This window comes from Halyomorpha halys, unplaced genomic scaffold, assembly GCF_000696795.3.
Source record: "Halyomorpha halys isolate HHAL.00 unplaced genomic scaffold, Hhal_1.1 Scaffold469.1, whole genome shotgun sequence".
NCBI lineage: Eukaryota > Metazoa > Arthropoda > Insecta > Hemiptera > Pentatomidae > Halyomorpha > Halyomorpha halys.
In genome coordinates this window covers 562217-580220 of record NW_027114062.1, presented here as the reverse complement: position 1 = coordinate 580220, position 18004 = coordinate 562217, and the positions used below count along the sequence as shown (strand labels likewise).

At 29.0% G+C, this 18004-nt stretch overlaps 1 protein-coding gene across 2 annotated transcripts in view; it reads left to right on the top strand.

Moving 5' to 3' along the window:
• The window catches only part of path (pathetic), a 196672-nt gene that overhangs the window by 7300 nt on the left and 171368 nt on the right, over window positions 1-18004 (top strand). The window contains exon 2 of one of the 2 annotated variants that reach the window (XM_067051323.1): window positions 5345-5376. The exons of the other annotated variant lie outside the window; for it this stretch is intronic. The gene's annotated coding sequence lies outside the window, so the exon portion shown is untranslated. The remainder of the gene's footprint in view (window positions 1-5344; window positions 5377-18004) is intronic. 2 annotated transcript variants of the gene reach the window in all.

Here is an 18004-nt window from a genome sequence, read left to right as displayed (position 1 = left end):
TAATTCGAAAACTAAGTTTCTCTCAGAAAACATTCCAGATGCTCATTTGAAAGATTGTTAGCTAAAAAAAAAAATCAACTTAACTTAAATGCTTTTAATGCACTTTACCCCCAAATTGGTGAGAAGATCATGTGAGTGGATATTCCTGATCTTTATTGTTTGTTACTTAGTAATATAATAAATAATTAGTTTAAATAATAAAAAGTTGTGTCATAATCAACACCATTTTTTATTTAATAGTGGAAAGGTATTAAGACATTTCAGTACATGGCCTCAAGTCCTACCCCCTGTTAGATATACTCTCAAATAACACCCGATCAAGCCCCCTATTGCTTGTGTCTATTTATACAGATATAGCTGCCCTATCGATCTAACAACCTAGGACATACGGCTTTTGACCTCGCCGTGGTTCGATAGATGCGCAAATTCTTGTCAAAAATATCTCAGTAAGTGGGCCACGGCTCCCAAATGAGGTCTTTGCCGCTATTGTTCGCTGTAAAAATATTTTAGTTCGAGCGGCATTTAACAATGACCTTGAGAACGTCAAGAGTTTTATAGTTATGCCGAATATCTTTATTTATATTTTCAGACATTTCTATAAAATTCAAAAGAGGTTTTTCGAGTTTCCTCGTACCTCAGACTGAATACAATTAATGTGAACAATCAAGCAGTCCCTCACAGAACCTTGAAACAATAAACCGGTCACAGTATTAATAATGATGCTTGCAATGACTTGGCAAGATGTTGAAATATATTTTTCGAATAGGCGATGTTAATTCCTATAAAACTATTTTTTTTTTTGTAAATAAGGGAAATTATTGATACGTTGTATTTTTTTTCTCAAAATATAAAACAACAAACAAATGTAAATGTCTTTCTCTGCATATTTGTAATTGTATACTTAATATAAAGAACATTAAAATATGCCTTAGGGCATACTCTGCAATTTTTCAGTTAAATTAATTCAAAAAAGATTCCGGCAGCTTAGAAAATTTCAATTATCTGAAAGACTTAATAAGAATTATAATTTTATAATTTCGATTATCTCTTAACCGTGAGCTCTTTTATTAGTTTTACTGCACTTTTGTAAATTGTCAAATTTACCTGCCGTACTCAAAATACCATAAACATAATTTTTATTCATTATTATTTATATTATTATTATTTATAATCGTGTTATTTATACAGATTTTACAGCGTAAAACATTTCTTTGATCAATAACTTTAATTTATATTTTAGAAAATCTGAGAAAACAGATTTTTAAAAAATGAATAACATAAAAATAAATAAACTATATTAAGAATAAAAAAATACTACGATAAATAAAATTTCTTTCTTTAATTATTGGCTAATGTATTATATTTCATCCATACACCTGTTTAATTTCGTGTCTCTATATAATTTTTACTTATAGTTACAGTGGCTTATGTATAGAATGATTATTGGTCGAGTGTACGTAATTGTCTGTTGAAAGATGGTCCGAGTTAAGAAGGGAACTAAGCAGTAGAAATTGGTAACCAATGTTTATCCCCAATTTTCTGGCCTGAATCCTACAAGAAAATGGCATGTGTATGTTTGCGATTACTTATAAACTCACTAAATAATGGCAATAACAATAATCAGTAATTGATTATTGTTAGTGATAAGGTATTCAGTGAATACAGAATCAAAATTAATTTTTTATCTTCCAGGATCCAGATCTGCAGTGTGGGCATAAAGTTGATTACCAATACATAATTTTTCTTCTGTTGTATGAAAATATTGCATTGTATATAGTTACTTAATGTAATTAAATTATCTAAAAGAACATAAATAAAAATCATCTTAATTCGACCAATATTAGTGGAGATACTGCAAATTTATTTGATTTTGCATCTAAAGCGGATAGAGCATCAGATATTTTAAACTAAAAAAATATTTTTTTTTTATATTCTGTTAAGTATAGTGATATCTGTTAAAATCAAGGGCTGATGAACTGATACGGACACCAATAATGTCGTTCATCGAGCCGCATTACATGAATTATTCGTCTGAATGTGCCTTAGAGAACTTTATCACCACTTATCGTCCAAAGTAAAACTTACCTTAAGTTCTTCTTACTAATTGTTTTTTTAATAGCGAGGTTTTTTAAAGGTTCAATTAAACAAAAGTGATTAACTGAGAATGGTGATAGATAGTGGGTTTCCTTTAATTACTGTCACGGTGACAATCATCTCAATGAAAGGAACATATGAACCGAGATTGACGCAAGTCACTTTTCATTTATTGCGTGAAATTGAATATTTTGTAATTTTTTTTTTATGGGTCTTACAACTGTAATACAAAAAAAAAAGAAAATGTATACACCTAATGTCAGTTTTATTATCAATGCGGTTATACAGCCTTGAGAAGTATGTACCCATTGACAGAACTCCAAATTTATGAAAATTTACTTTAATCTTTTTATATATATATATATTTTATTTACATAAATAGTATGGTCTGAAATAATATATATATTATGAAAAATGGCTTATACCACTTCTATTTTCATACCGAATCACAAACAATATTCAATGATTGATTCCTGTCAATTTTATTATTTAGCGTGTTTATAAGTAGTCGCAAACATACATATGTCACTTTATTGTAAGATGTTTCTGTGGTGGTCAAGAAAGCTTAAAAAATAGCAGAAAAACTATTTATTGGTACTAACGTTTCACCCACTTTACAGAACAGAATCCTGGAAGATGAAAAGTCTATGATCTCCCAAGATTAAGCCTGATAAAGTTCTACAAAGTGTGGCGAAACTTTAGTTACCAATAAATTGTTATTGTGATCGAACCATTAAAAACAGTCTTCTACAAACTATGCATACCTATAAAGCAAAATCGGGTTTTCAGCTATCAATGTAAAAATTATAATAACATAATTATATTTATAATTTATATAATTATAAAATAATTATAAAAAAGACAATAACATTAATAAAATAAGTATATTTTAATTAAAGAGCAAGCAGTCTCATTCGGTTTAATATACTTTAAATGTTTTACACAATGTGTAATAATATCCAAACATATTATTTACCAAGAATCTGTAGATCTTTTAACTTCAAGTGATTTACTCATTGCGACCACACAAATATTGTTTTATCCTCTTCTACTTTATCCATATTTCTGCCAGTCATTATTCCTTTTCATTAATATCATTTTCAACATTTCCTTCTTACAATTAATTTAACAAATATCCTCTTATTATATTTTTCATAATAACTATTATATTTGTCATTTATTTATATTGAGCAAAACGTCACTAAACAAGTAAAGTATAAACTAATTATTTCGTTTTATATTTTCTTTAACTGGCTGATTCCAGAGAGAAATACTTATCCTACAATCAGTGCTGCCCAAATATATTGGGCTACATGACACAGCATACTCATAAATCAATTACTAGATATAATATAGTAACTTTTTTTTTTGTTTATTAATTTCTATTTCCTCATTATCATACCTAAATATCACTAAACAATATACAACTAAATATTACCACTAACTAGGAATCACGTCTTTGAATTTTTTACTAACTTATTTTTTTCCCTATGAGTTCAAATTCACATTCACTCCATATTTCTATTTGACAGTTGGTATTGTAGGAAGAATCTAAAGCATCTTTACATATTTACATTTTTTTTATTTTTTTTTATTTATTTATTTATTTTTTTTTTTTTATAATAGAAGCTGTAGGATAAAGAGATAGAAAAGCGGAAATTAGAATTCATCCCAAAAAGAATGTAGAGTTATTTAGAAAAGACAATATATAAATATTTTTTTAAATGCTCAACATGAATCTCCGTGGTATGGATTTTTTCATAGCATTCTAGGGGGATCACAGATTAAACGAAAATAATAAAAAATGTACTACACGTATTTTATAGGTTAATGTATGTATTTTAATATTTTAAATTGTTTATTTACTTTTTTTAGTCAAAAACGTAAAATGAGTCATAATTAATAATAAAACTTAGAGAATTTTCTTTCATAATAATAAACAATAATTGTAATTTTTTAAGGGTTATTTTGTCTTGAATTTGTTTAGTTTCAGCATATAACAATAATCAAGGAGCATGCATCACTTATACCAAAACTATTATTTCATAAAAACACCTGTTTCCCCCCTCTCCTTCCAAAAAAAAAAATCTTTTCACCATAGATATATTTATGGACTCTTTTGATTTTTCAATTTCTTTATAGAAAATTTTTTTTAGGAATTTCATAAACGGACTGTTTTTTGTTTTGTTTTTTTATGTACTATTCTATCTGGGCAATTGTGCAAGAAGGGTGTTGTTCTTCGCACATAAATATATCGGAGCAGCCAATATGTCCTACAACAATTATCAATCTTCAATATTCTGAAACTTGTTCAGTAACAAAAACTTTACATTAATACAAAATATACCGACTATGTTTTCACTTAGAATATTGTATTTTATCGTCTGGCAGTATGTATGTTTTTATTAATAAAAAAACAAAATTTATTTTAGTCTAAATTTATTTTAGTCAAAACTTATTTAGTCCGAATGAGTTAAAGAAATATTTTTTTTATTTATTTTTTACAATAGTAATGTTAAGCTTCCAGATCTTATATATTCGTTTACTTGTAAGTTTATTCTGTGCATTATGAACTGTAATGGTTGCAATGATCTGTTGACAGTGATAGGTTATTACCGTCTTATATTCCCGGAAGAACTTTAATTTCCCATCCAATGCGTTTATATACCATCTTATAGAGTGTAAATAGTTGTATCTCTGTTTTTACTCCCCTCTTTGTTTTTACGCCGTTTCCTTATATTAATTATCATTTTATGATATTTTATTCTAACGTTACATAAGGGAAACTGGACGATAGTGTGAATCGACCTTTCTGTCATGACAGCACGGCATATACTGAGGTGACGAAAGATACGTTTGTACAGAATTACAAAATTATAGTGTGGGCCGGGCGGCATTCTTCGACATTAAAAAGATCTTTACCACACCTCTTACTGCATATTGTTAATCTTTCCTTTTTCCAGTTGTTAACTCCTATTCGCTATGGTTGATTTCAGGAGAGAATGTAATCCCTCCAAGCTTTTTTGAAATGTATAAAATCTTTTTACTTTTTGAATTCAGTTCTTAGCTGTAACTCAGAAACGCATTCAAACTTTTATTCTTTACTGCCATCTGATATCCCATCCAATAATTGCCTTCAAGATTTTTAAAAAATAATTTTAATTGATTATAACGAGTTATAACTAATTATTGATTATTGTAATTATTTTTTTAAAATGCTATTATTAATCTCGACTTCTTTTTTTCCCAGTTTTATCGACTCCACATTCCAGTCTGGAACAGGTAACGTTTGTTTACTTATATTATTGAATCGATTTAAGCTACTACACGAAATATTAAGATGCTGTGTTTATGTCTGTCCAAATTGGATTTGTGTTACTTACTATTTGTTCATATTCCTGATTCGAATAATGAAGAATTAACACTTGATTAGAAAGTCTAAGGAAATGGTCTTATTTACATGAGACTTATTACTAAAATTTTATATATTTTATGTTTCAGATTTTCGTTTATTATTGTAAATATGTGCATTAGCAGAAATAGTATCTTTTCATTTATTATTTTATTTTTAGTTTAATTGTATTTGATTTTTTATCATTTTATTTCTTTTTATTTATTATCAGAAGTCATCTTATGTTTTATGATATGACATGTGGTTTTATTTTATTTGTTCTATCATTATTATCTATATTCTGTTAATGATTGTTGTTTATTTCTATCTTATTTATATCTTTTCAAATTCATTATTTTATTTTGTTTTATGACGTTTTGTAATTTCATCTACCTTAGGCTCTAAAGCCTCATTTTGACGCCTAAAGGGATCAATCCCAGAATAAATAAAGATTATTATTATATGAATGGCGTTCTACACATTCTGGCGTCTACGTTATAGTGTCTTGTAACTGAGTGGGACTTTTAACATTGTGAACCGAACATTATGATCATATATAACTTGACTTTCTTAGTTCATTTGGTTATCGAAACCATTCTCGATACAGTAGCTTATGTCCTTAACATTTACCTATTATTTATAACGGTAGGATTTAGATTGTAGCTTTACAATAGGAAAACAATTTTTAGTCAAAAAATATTTCGCTAATGTTTCAAAATAGCCAAAAATGAGGTTTCGAAAATATAATTTTCAAACATTTTTGTAGGGGCTCTCTCTCCAAACTTTTTTTTGTTGTTGGAAAATAAATAAAAACGCAAGAGGAAAGAGGGTTCCGTGTAAATAGAGATAAGATAGGACTGGATATGGAAAAACGGAAAAAAAAGAGTTTTTTTTTTTGTGGGGAAATCCACTAATAGAGGAGAGTTTTTCTCGCTATTGAAAACAGAAATTCGTTAAAATAATAAATCAAAACTATGATTCTTGGAAGAAAGAAGCAGTAAAGTTATTAAGAATTTTCGAACATGTGAAAGCTAATAAGTAAGCCTTGTACATCCTTTACCTAAATATGAATTTAAAAATTGATTTTTAATTAGAACTAATGCTAGACACTATATGCACTATGAAATCCAAACGAAACCAAAAACTGCACGAATGTTTCCTTTTTCATAAGGAGTTGTGAACGATCAAATGATGTGCCACATGTTCAAGTCTAATATTTAAAGGTTGCTTGCTGGAATGATAGGGGTCTTAATTATAAAACTATTAACGATGCTATTCATTGTGAATGTTTAGTATTTATTTCTTATAGTCTTAACTATAGCATTAACGAAAGGATTGGAGGATTATCCCTTGACCTCAGGCCCAATCTACGATCGATGTAACAGAAAATAATTTTTTCTAGCATAGTGTGACCCGATCGTGGTCCTATAGGTTTAGGAGTGAGATACTCCAGTCTGTTTAAAAACATGAATGTTTTCCTTTTTCACATTATATAACTTATATACCTTGGGGGAACATTACTAATAATCTAAGTAAGAAAATGATCGACACTATTTTTTATACACTAAAGAGAAAATATTGAAATGTTGACCATATGTAGGTAATTCAACACTCTGAATCATATTTCATCTTCCCTTTCTAGATAGGTTTAAAATATAATAGGTTTACCGTTATCATATTTGTTTCTGAAATACATTTTTTTGTAATACAAGTAAATTTGCTGTAGGTGACATGATACAAACATGTGGAGAATCTACCCATTGATAGAACTCCAATAACATTTCTAGAGGATAAGATCTCGAGGCTAACTTCTTTTCAGACGCCTAGGAGGATTATTAGGTAGTGAAGGAGAAGCCAGGTTAGAAACAAGTGGATTTGGGTGGTCGGGAAGTTTATCATGGAAGGGTTCGCCTGGTTGGCCAAATCGGCAACATATGTAACATTGAGGTCATGATGGATGATTTGATTTGTGACGAAGTAAGAAGCATTAAGAATTTTACGAAGGATTTTGGAATGTAGGGATTGGATTCGGGAGGAATTTGATGGTTTAGTGGAGCCCCAATGCTCAACTCCGTATGTCCAGATATGCCTTATAATAGTCATGTAGATCAGTCTTCTGAAATACATATTAAGAATAAAATAATATCTTGTAAAAGTACATTTAATTTATCTTAACAGATCCCAATCAAGTCAGTTGTGTTCAATTGATTTTATCATTCTTTGATCTGCTAACCTTAGATGTAAACATCCTTTCAATATTTGATAGTGAACTAGTGATGTGAAAAGTGAGCGGAATCTCAGTCAAGGGCTCCAGACGTTTAAACTTAAGGGCTACTGAATCCTCCACGAAGTCTTAAGGGCCACATGATTCCTCCAATACGTCTTAAAGACCAAGACCTAGTTATTCATTCCAGCATACTCATGTCAATGGACCGCGTTCTGTAGAAAAGAACCAAACTACATAGCTATAAACTGTATTCTGAAAAATGAATTTAAAGTCAAATGAAAAGTTAATAAATAGAACTACACCTGTATCAGCTATCAGCATATGATGGGCTTCTATTTCATAAAAAGAAGTTCCCTCAAACATTTCCCAATACAAAGAAATCAATCATTCAATGTTCTGTTTTCCGTCATTTATGGTCAAGCAAGCGAGTGGAGAATCATTTCTGCAAAACGCAATAATAAGTAAGAAATAACTCTCAAAATTGATCCAAAGCACTTTGAAAAGTTTGTAAAATCTTCTACATGAAGGATTTTCCTCAAAATTATGGCTTGCGCGTTGGTCCACTTACCTCAATATACTAACAAATTACTTTTACCAAAATAAAGCAGTAAGCTAAAAGTATCTGTTGTACCTTACCTTTGTTGTATATTGTTTTCTGAGTTCTCTTTTGTTTGTGTTCTTAACTTCTGATAGCGACAATGATGAGAATTTAGTGCGGCTTATATTAACCTAACGACTTCTTTCTAAGAATAACTTACGAATTAGAAGCATTTTCTTGTTTTGCATTGAAGGAACAACTTGAATGTTTTACTCTTAACTCATGACAGGTACTACAAGTTATTTATATGACTGTTTGAAAATGCGTTTTTCATTTGCTAAGGAACACTTTTTTTAGATGGTTAGTGCTAAAGTGTATTAATAAGTATATATTTCCATATAGATATTTTTCTTCTGGTATTTTCAAAGATCGAATTTAGACTGTAGTAAATATTATTTTATAGTAAAACTAGGAGGGTATCCTCTGTCTGCCTAATGGTGGACCAATCGCTATTTTACAACTGTTCATTCAATTGCACTACTTCTTGTTCAAATTGTATATCTATAATTTACATGTTTTCAGTAGTTCTGATTGTATTACTTTTTTTTTTGTAAGGAGGAAAAAAATTCAAGTCTTTTCCCCAGAATTTTAATTTTTATTTCAATTTAATACAATGTGAAATAAAATATTATGTGGTGATAACTAAAACCTTTCTAAATAATAGAGATAATATACAAGGCGAACTTCTTTTAAAAAAAAGTTAGCATTTCTTAATCTTTTTTGGTTTAGTAAAAATTTGAGTAAAATATTTTTACTAGTCTATTCTGTTTTTTTTCCCACATTTAATCCCCATAGAATATTCTTTGAATATTAAGAGAACTAATCGCCATTTCCACATTTGTCTCACTTGACCTTGTGTATGTACCTTGGAGATCGTTAAAAAAAAAAAAAAATGTATATTTCCAGGGCAGAATCAATGCAATTGCAAAATCTTTTATCATTATTTAACCCACATAGATCTACTAAATTATAAAAATTAAAAACAAATAAAAAAAGAGCAAGCACAACTGCAATTGCTCATGGAGAATGAGAATTGAGAAGCACATATTGCATTTTGTGGACGTCAAACTGATCTTTCATGAAACATTCAACTAATTTATAATTCTTATAATATTATCATTACGTAACCCATATTGGATCTTCTAAAATATGAAATTAAAGAAAGAAAGAGTATGTACAACTACTATTGCTTGTATTATGATTGAGGATTGAAAATCACATATTGCCTTTTGTGAATTTTTTTTAAACCTATCTCATGAAAAATGTAATTAATTTAGAATTCTTATAATCTTATCATTACGTAATCCATATTAGATCCACTAAATTATAAAATTAAAGAAAGAGTATGTACAACTACATTTGCTTGTATTATGATCGAGGATTGAAAATCACTTGTTGCATTTTGTGGACGCAATTTATTCACAGTTTTATATTCAATGTTTTTAAGCTGATTTTTCATGAAATGTGTATTTTATATTTTTATCATTTTATTTTTATACCAGATCGGCCTGGTGGGCCTTACATGGTTGATATAACTTATATTATATATATTTTTTTAACAGTTGATTATGAAGGGGTATAGTCATACAAATACACCCCTAACTATATACAATGTTCTTATTAAAAGAAAATAAATAGATAAGAATAATGCTTCTTAATAAAAGAGGAAAGTAAAATTAATAACAAAAAATAATGATATTGGTACACTTAAATAAAACAAACAATTGTCTTCTAATAGTAAAAAGAAACAAATTAATTTGAAAAAGGGAAGAGAGAAGAAAAGAGAGAAAAAAAATAATGAATAATAATAATATGTAAATAGAGGTAGTGTGACTATGAATTAATTTTATATTTATTAAAGAATGTCCTGCAGCAGCCTGGACTTCAGTCTTCGGGTTGAGGTTGGGTTTCCCAGTTGTAGGTCACTGCTCCTTTAACTGTCGGCAACTAGGAGTGGAACTTCATGATCCGTTTTTTGATATAATCCTCCATTTGTAATTCGCGATGTAGTTGGCTATATCTTATGAACCAAGGAGCATTAACTGCGATTCTTAGGACTTTATTTTGAAAAGATTGTAGTTTTTTCCTTTTCGTGAAGGATGCCGCTCCCCAGACTTCACAACCGTACATCAGCAGTGGCCTGAGGATTGTTTTAAATATAAGAACAGTTGTTTCTGGTTTTAGTTTGGAATTTCTGTTTAGGATAGGATATAGAATTGCTAACCTTGTATAAGTTTGAGTTAGTTTGATGTTGATATGGTGATTCCAGGTAAGGTATTTTATATTGTTATAGTTTTATAATTATGTAACCCACATTAAAATGCAGAGTATAAAAATAAACTATTTAACTTTAGATTCATGGCGATTTGACGATATTTCTGTCGATTGATGATTTGAATAAATTAATTAGCATTACTTAATCACTTATTACTACGGTGTGGTGTGACACTCTTTCTATTTCTTCTGCGCATATTGATTTGATGCTTTCCTATTTTCCAATTCTTAGAATACAGCGGATGTATATTTTTCTTCTTAAATTATGTAAAATATTTATAGTTGATAACAGCCGAGAATTACAATGTAGAGATTAGAGTGATATAAAGGATAATGTTGTTGGTATATTCAATTAATTTAGTAATGTATAATCTCGAAGAGTATATATGTGGGTTCTAGGGCTTTTGCAATATAGTGGTACCATTTCAGCAAGTAGTTTCAATCTAAGAAGATCTAAATGATTCCCGTTATTCGACAATTGGGACAAGCGGTTGAAAAAGAATACCCGCTTATTGGCTCATTTCCAAGTACGAACACCAGTCAGTTCACTTCTTGCTGCTCGAGGCTGACCGGCATGTCACGCCACCTTTTGCAGCTCCTGTTTGAACTCGTTTTATATTTTTTTTTACTATTTGTTATTCTTTTTCACCGAACGGATGTTATAGATTAATTCTTGGCATCTTATTGTCAATTAAATAATCGCACACAGTATACATACTACAATCTATTCCTGAGTCCACTAGAAATAAAATGAAAAACTAAAGAAGTTAAACATTATGTCAAATATTGCCTTTCACTTTAGAATAGGTTGTGTCCGAAAAACTGCAGTCTTCGAAAGAAATTCTGTTGGAATTACAGCATCAACTTTTTTTATTTATACGAGGAGAAGGTGGTTGGGGGTGCAGTCAAAATGAAACACAAATAAGTTGATGTAGCTTATTTAATTGTGCCAACGTTTCGGCTAAAGTTTCTAGCTTTCATCAAGGCTAAGAACAGAACAAGATAACAACCAATGAGTATAGAAAATAGAAAATAAAATATAAACAGAATGACATAAAGTGAATATTTTTTTTATTTATATTTTTAAATACATTCCTAGAAAGAAAAGGAAAGGAGAAAATCATGAAAATTAGGAGTGGAAGAATGTATTTAAATCGTGGCAAACCACGTGATTTGGAAAATTCTTTTTTAACAATCATATATCTTGTCAGAAGTTATAAAGTAAATAGTTTTTATGTCGGGATTGGATGTTGTAACGTAAAAAGTTATGATGACGGAAAATATTCTAAAACTGAGTTTCATTAGAAAGATTAAATTAAACCCCATATCACCGGAATGGGGCTAATTGTCTCTAAACGGAACCCAGGCATATTAATTTATTAATTAATTGATCGGTTTTATTAAGGATAAGTGGTCTTTTTGTTCTCGTCAAAGTAGGGTCAACAACCCCTCTCGGCTGGATAGAGCTTACGCAGAAAACTTTCTCAGACATTTTTAAGTTAAAAGAGCATTTCTACAGTGTGGAAATAATGTAATTATAATTGTGTCAATTTGTTATTGTTTGCATTTTCTCAATATGGTGACTAAAACAATATTTAGGCTAATTATATTATAGATATGAATCGTAATAAGAATTTAGAGTTATTCCATTAGATCCATTCTTTTTATAATTATTTTCTGAAATTATAAACTACCTTAATACATTTTAATCGTGCATATTTAATCAGTAATCAGTAATGCGGGCATGAAAAAAAGAAAGAAAAAAGAGCTCCTTCACTAAGGTGCCATTCCTTTCCCCCTTATTTTTATTTGAAAAAAAAATCATAATTGATTCAATTTTTTTTAATGCTTACAGATCGTAAAAAAATGTTTGGGGTGGGGTAAAAATGTCGATAACCCCCTAAAGCACTTCTCTCTTATAAAATATATTCAGTTATAAACTTTCAATCTTCTAACTCAATTTGGCAGGGCTGTGGAGGTTTACAAAACTATAAAAAGGTCTTCTGACGAGCACGAAATTTTGATTTAAATTCCTCCCCTTCTGTTTAGAAAATTACCCTTCATACCATAAATCTTACACCATTCAAATATTTCGATGGATAGAACTATTCAATCTATAAACATAATTCTGTTTTTCGGTCGAAATGAAATGCAACTGTGGTCAAAAACATATTGTTGGTTAAAACGCCTTTCAGAGCCTCCTTTCAGAATCCTAAGACATAGCATTAATTTTTATTTTTTTCGTTTCTACTTACTACAATGTAGTATTATTAATATTACTATCAATATCAAAGATTGATGTACAATAATTAATGATATAACCTTAATATAATATAAATTATTTTACATCTGTATTTTACCTTATTTGAATTCCTTTTTTCTCTAATTTATTGTATATTTTCCCTTCCAGTTATCCTTCAAACATTTGTATATCATTGAACGCTCATATTTAAATATAAAAATGAAATAAAGATAAAAGCGCTAGTCAATACTAGAATTTTCACCTTTGCTCACATGTAAACTAAAGTAAGTTTAATAAATAGATAAATAGGCAAATAATGATAGGTATAATATAAAAAAATATAAATAAAATAATTGTATCTATTTGTTTTTATCTAAATTTCATTAATATGGTATTTAAAGTTCTAACCTCGTAATTATATTTTTATAATTTTGAACTGCCTTTCGTAATTTGTAAACTTTTTATTTCTGTGTTATCTGGATGCTTATAACTGCTTTTTTGTAAATTCTAATTCAATAATTGACATTTATTTTAGTTTAAGCCTAAAAATAGTTGAGTGGCTTTTGTTTGACCTCGGACATGGTACTCAGGATAACACAGAAAGCCTATTACTGTACTCTCTCCTGCTTTGATCGATTTGCTTGTTTCTTCAAGAGGGTCTGTACTTTAGTATGAAGATTACCGGTGAAGGTTACGAAAACATTGTTCTTTTTTTATTCCCCAGACTGATGTCCTTAAAACAAAAACTTTAAATCATTTAATAACTTATTTCCGAATTCTCAGCTCAAATCATTTTACTGAAAAATCTTGAAAACAGCCTGAAGTATTTTAATATATCGATATTTGTTTTTCTCATAATTAATTTTTTTTACAATTTTACAATTGTTGTCCCCTGTTGCATAACATTATTCTCCTTGCTGCCCTCGAAAATGAACCAGATTTTAATTGTTATTGTCATGTTGTAATTTTAATGTGTCAAAATGTAGAGCGTTTGTTGAAAAAAAAAATTAAGCACAATGTATAATACTGAATAATATTCAACATTATACATATTATGTATAATGTTGAATTATACATATTATGTATAATATTGAAATAATATTCTTACTAAAAAATTTATGGTGTATGTTTAATAACTTAAGAAGGGTTATATATGCTTTATAAAATTTAAATACATTTTTCTAAATAAAAAATAGATTTTAAAAAAATATCGAATCCATTACTGGATGTAATAGTTAAGGAAGCAATTATTTAGACTAAGTAATTAATTACACAGATGGAAGTGAATGATTGGAGGGAACAATGATCAGGTGATAATTCTTAAATTATTAACAATTACCTAAAAAATGTAGTAATATTATATTAAGAACAAAAAGCACATTCACACCATATTTACAGAGTTATAAATTAAATTGTTGATCCTGAAGTGTTGATTGGTTACACAGTTGAATTTTAAAAAATCACCTATTTGCAAGTATGTAACATGAACACTTTTATCTCTATCCCTATGATATAATAGTTCGTAAATGGTATAATTGAATATACAAAAATAAATGTTTTAGTCTCTAAGAATCTTTATTACAACATTAATCAATGTAGTCTTTCAACCTCTTATTTATATTTTCGTGAAATTTATTATATGGGTTGTTGGATAAATCTCTGTAGAATATTTAACCCATTGGAGAGAAATGTCAGAATGACTAACATTAATCAAGCCTTGAGTCAATGTCAGAGGAAGTGTGCCGCTCGACGGTAACCATTAACAAAACTTTCGTGAGTGAGTTTATCACAAAGAAGATCGTGCAGCGACTCATTCGCTTGATGAGAACCATCTGCGAGCTTGGTTAGTGAACATTTTTGAAATATATTTCAAATCCATCATTCGTTACCTTTTCGGTTCTACAATCCTGTCACCGAACCTGTAAAAAAAAATTACAGAGGCTGAATGCGCCACAGGAGGGTCTAATGGTTCAAGAGTTGATATAACAAAAATAAGCTATACGCCATTGGCATGCTAGAATTTCGCGTTAGAGTTAGAAGTGTTTAATTCGCCTACATACTCCAATTTCAAAAGCTCCTTTAAAATGAAAATATTTTGTTTAAGTTGACAAACTAAATATTCATTAAAATTATGCAATTATATTTTTGAAGATCATCATGGTTTGGAACAGAGTAATAAGATAATTGAAGCATTTAAAAATAACATACTGATATTCTATGGATTTTCACGATACTTGTTCTGATTTTCCACGTTTCATCCATTTAAGAAACAAACTTAATTAAAATAAATAATTTAATTTCTATCCATTTTAGTCTTAAAACCTTTTTTTCTCTTATAAGTTCGACGTTTCGGCCAATCCGGCTATTCTCAGGGACAATCTACTTAATACAATTTTGGAATTATATAATTTTAAAACTTTAACTCCATTCAAGGCTATTCTGTCCAGGTCAAAACAACAATTTCTAATTAGTCAATATTCACTTAAAACCAAAATTAAAATCATTTATCACAGTCACTACACACTTTTTTAAGGATGGCCGAAACGTTGGACTTATAAGAAAAATAAAAGATTTTGAGACTAAAATGGATAGAAATTTAATTATTTATTTTTAGAAAATTTACAAGAAAGTGTTAAGATTATAAATTAAACAAACTTAACTTTTAAGCAACTCTCGATTTTCAACCATCTTTACTTCCACGGAATCTCGTTAGTAACATTTATACTTTATTCCGTCTTTTTTTGCAACATTGAACAGTTCATGGTATTTACGGTGCTGACTCCACCTGGCTCGAGGAGTTAATCAGGGCACTAGAAATCGATTTGCCATCTAAGAAAGAACACCGAGCCGCTCCTATCATTTTGGTTTTATCACAAACGTGAAGTCATTTGGAATGAACGTGAATTTTATTATTTATTGAAATATTTTGAGTTTTCATCTTGCCAAAGGTCTCGAGATTATAAACTGAAATTAATCCCTTTAATAATTATTTTTTGAAAAGTGACACCTCTAAAAACAGTTTACAAGCAATTTCGGGCATACTAATTTCCTTTTATGATGTTTTCAACAAATATATCTTATATATAAAATCAAATTCTACATTCGAAATTTGTTTTGGTTAAATTAGTTTAAAACATCGTTGAGCAATAGAAAGCTGGGTTTGGCCTTAGACATAGTGCTCATTATAATACCGAATTGCAATTCCTAATTTGCTATGTATATTTTATCGATTTCTTAGGTAATTATTTTTATCAAATTATTACACAAAGGCTTATGATACCCTTCTATACAATACCTTCCATACAATTCTTTCAATACCTTTCCTCAATTGGTTGTGACGAGTGTTGCGTACATAAATTCGTACATGCAGGAATACGTGGGGATTATCAAGTTTTTCCCCTGAACCGTTCTAACTATTTATCGATTCGGTGAAATTCCTTGCTGCAATTAAAAAAAAAGTTTTATTTTTCTTAAAAAGAAGAAAACATGAGAACTAATTAAAATTTTTAGGCTAAGATTCTAGAATAAACTGAACAAATATAAAACTGTACCCGCATATGAAAAATAAATAGTCCATTCGGAAATTCAATATAATGCACTGTAAAAAGTAAATATTTTCTTATAAATTAATTTTTTATAAGATTAATTATGGTTGGAAGAGAAAAAAGTGGAAATAGTGACATATTGTTGTTCTGGAGATTAATAAGGTAACTTCAAATTTGATTACCCAAATATTAGTTAAAACCTTCTTAATATATGTTTTGTTAGCAGAAATATAATTTTGTTAAATATCAATTACATATTGTGAATATAAGAGTCCTGAAGATGACCTCAGTAAAAAAACAGCAAGGAATAAATAGAATTTTAAATAAATTATTACAAAAACTTCCAGAAGTTTTTTATTTTTAATAGTTTATAGTATGGTGACTGGGGCGGAGATAAAAATGTTTGAAAATGGCCAGTAGAAATGTTACAAAAGTGTGGAGGGGTATATATACCTATAAAGAACATAATTGTGATGTTTTTATTATCATATAGTAAAATAGTTTTTTGCTTTATCTTATTAATTAATATTTGATAATAGAAATGAATCCCTCTAGAAAAAAAAATAACGACTTCAATCAAGTTCAAAAAAGAATATCAAAACTTTGAAATGATATGAAACTATCTTCTTAGATGTTTTTTCTACTTCCAGCTTTTGTCTGATTCTTTTTTGTTTTACTTTTTTTCATACTGGTTATTCCAACCACATGATGTTGGTAAACCATTTCCGTAGCAAGTTTTTTTTCTGAGGACTTCTCCCACAACTCCTGTTTCTGTCCTAGTTAATTGTAACAAGTGCCAATACTAAAAATGGTGAATAATTACTACTGCTATTTTTGTAAATTGCAGTTAAAAGAATTGTAACGTTGCACTGAAAATGTTCACTTTATTTACTACTCCGAATATTTTCATCCATCCAAATTAGTTGAATTTCCTAAATTTATGTTTCTAATGATTCACTTATGATAATCTTCTTTTATACTTAAGAAGAAACTTTTTAACAGTTGAAACTTATAATATAAAAAATTGTTATATTTGTTGATTTAAATATTAGATTCTCCGTTTGTAAGCGAATTCATTGTATGTCATCTCCATTACTCTTCAGATCTCTAGTTCAGACTATCCCTCTCCTCTGCACAGAAATATTTACTTCTGATCCTCTGATATACAGCATGAGAGTGGTAGTCGTGAGATGGGAGTACAAGCAAATGTCCGAGAGAGGCCATCCCTTGTTGTCATTGTTGGTTAGCACCATTTGTTCTTGAGATGGTTCTCAACAATCTATTAGCCACGTCTGAGAACTGGATGTCTAAATATTTAAACAATTATATTATCTGTTGTCAGTATCGATAAGTTTGAATCGATACATTTTCGTGATACTGATAGTTTAACATTTCCTCGATTTAGTACAATGAGAAGGACTATTGTTTTTATTTATTTATTTTTTATCTTATTTCTCGTAATAGTACGATTGTCCTACATGACGTTATAAAATGATAAGGAATATTGCTTATCCTTTTTATAAGGTAATTTATAACAATATTGTTAGATTTATTTTTTATTAATATAGTTGTTTGAGAGTGGTTTAGTTTCTTTTTAAAAACAATTTTGATCTCTTTTCTCTCAACTTTATTT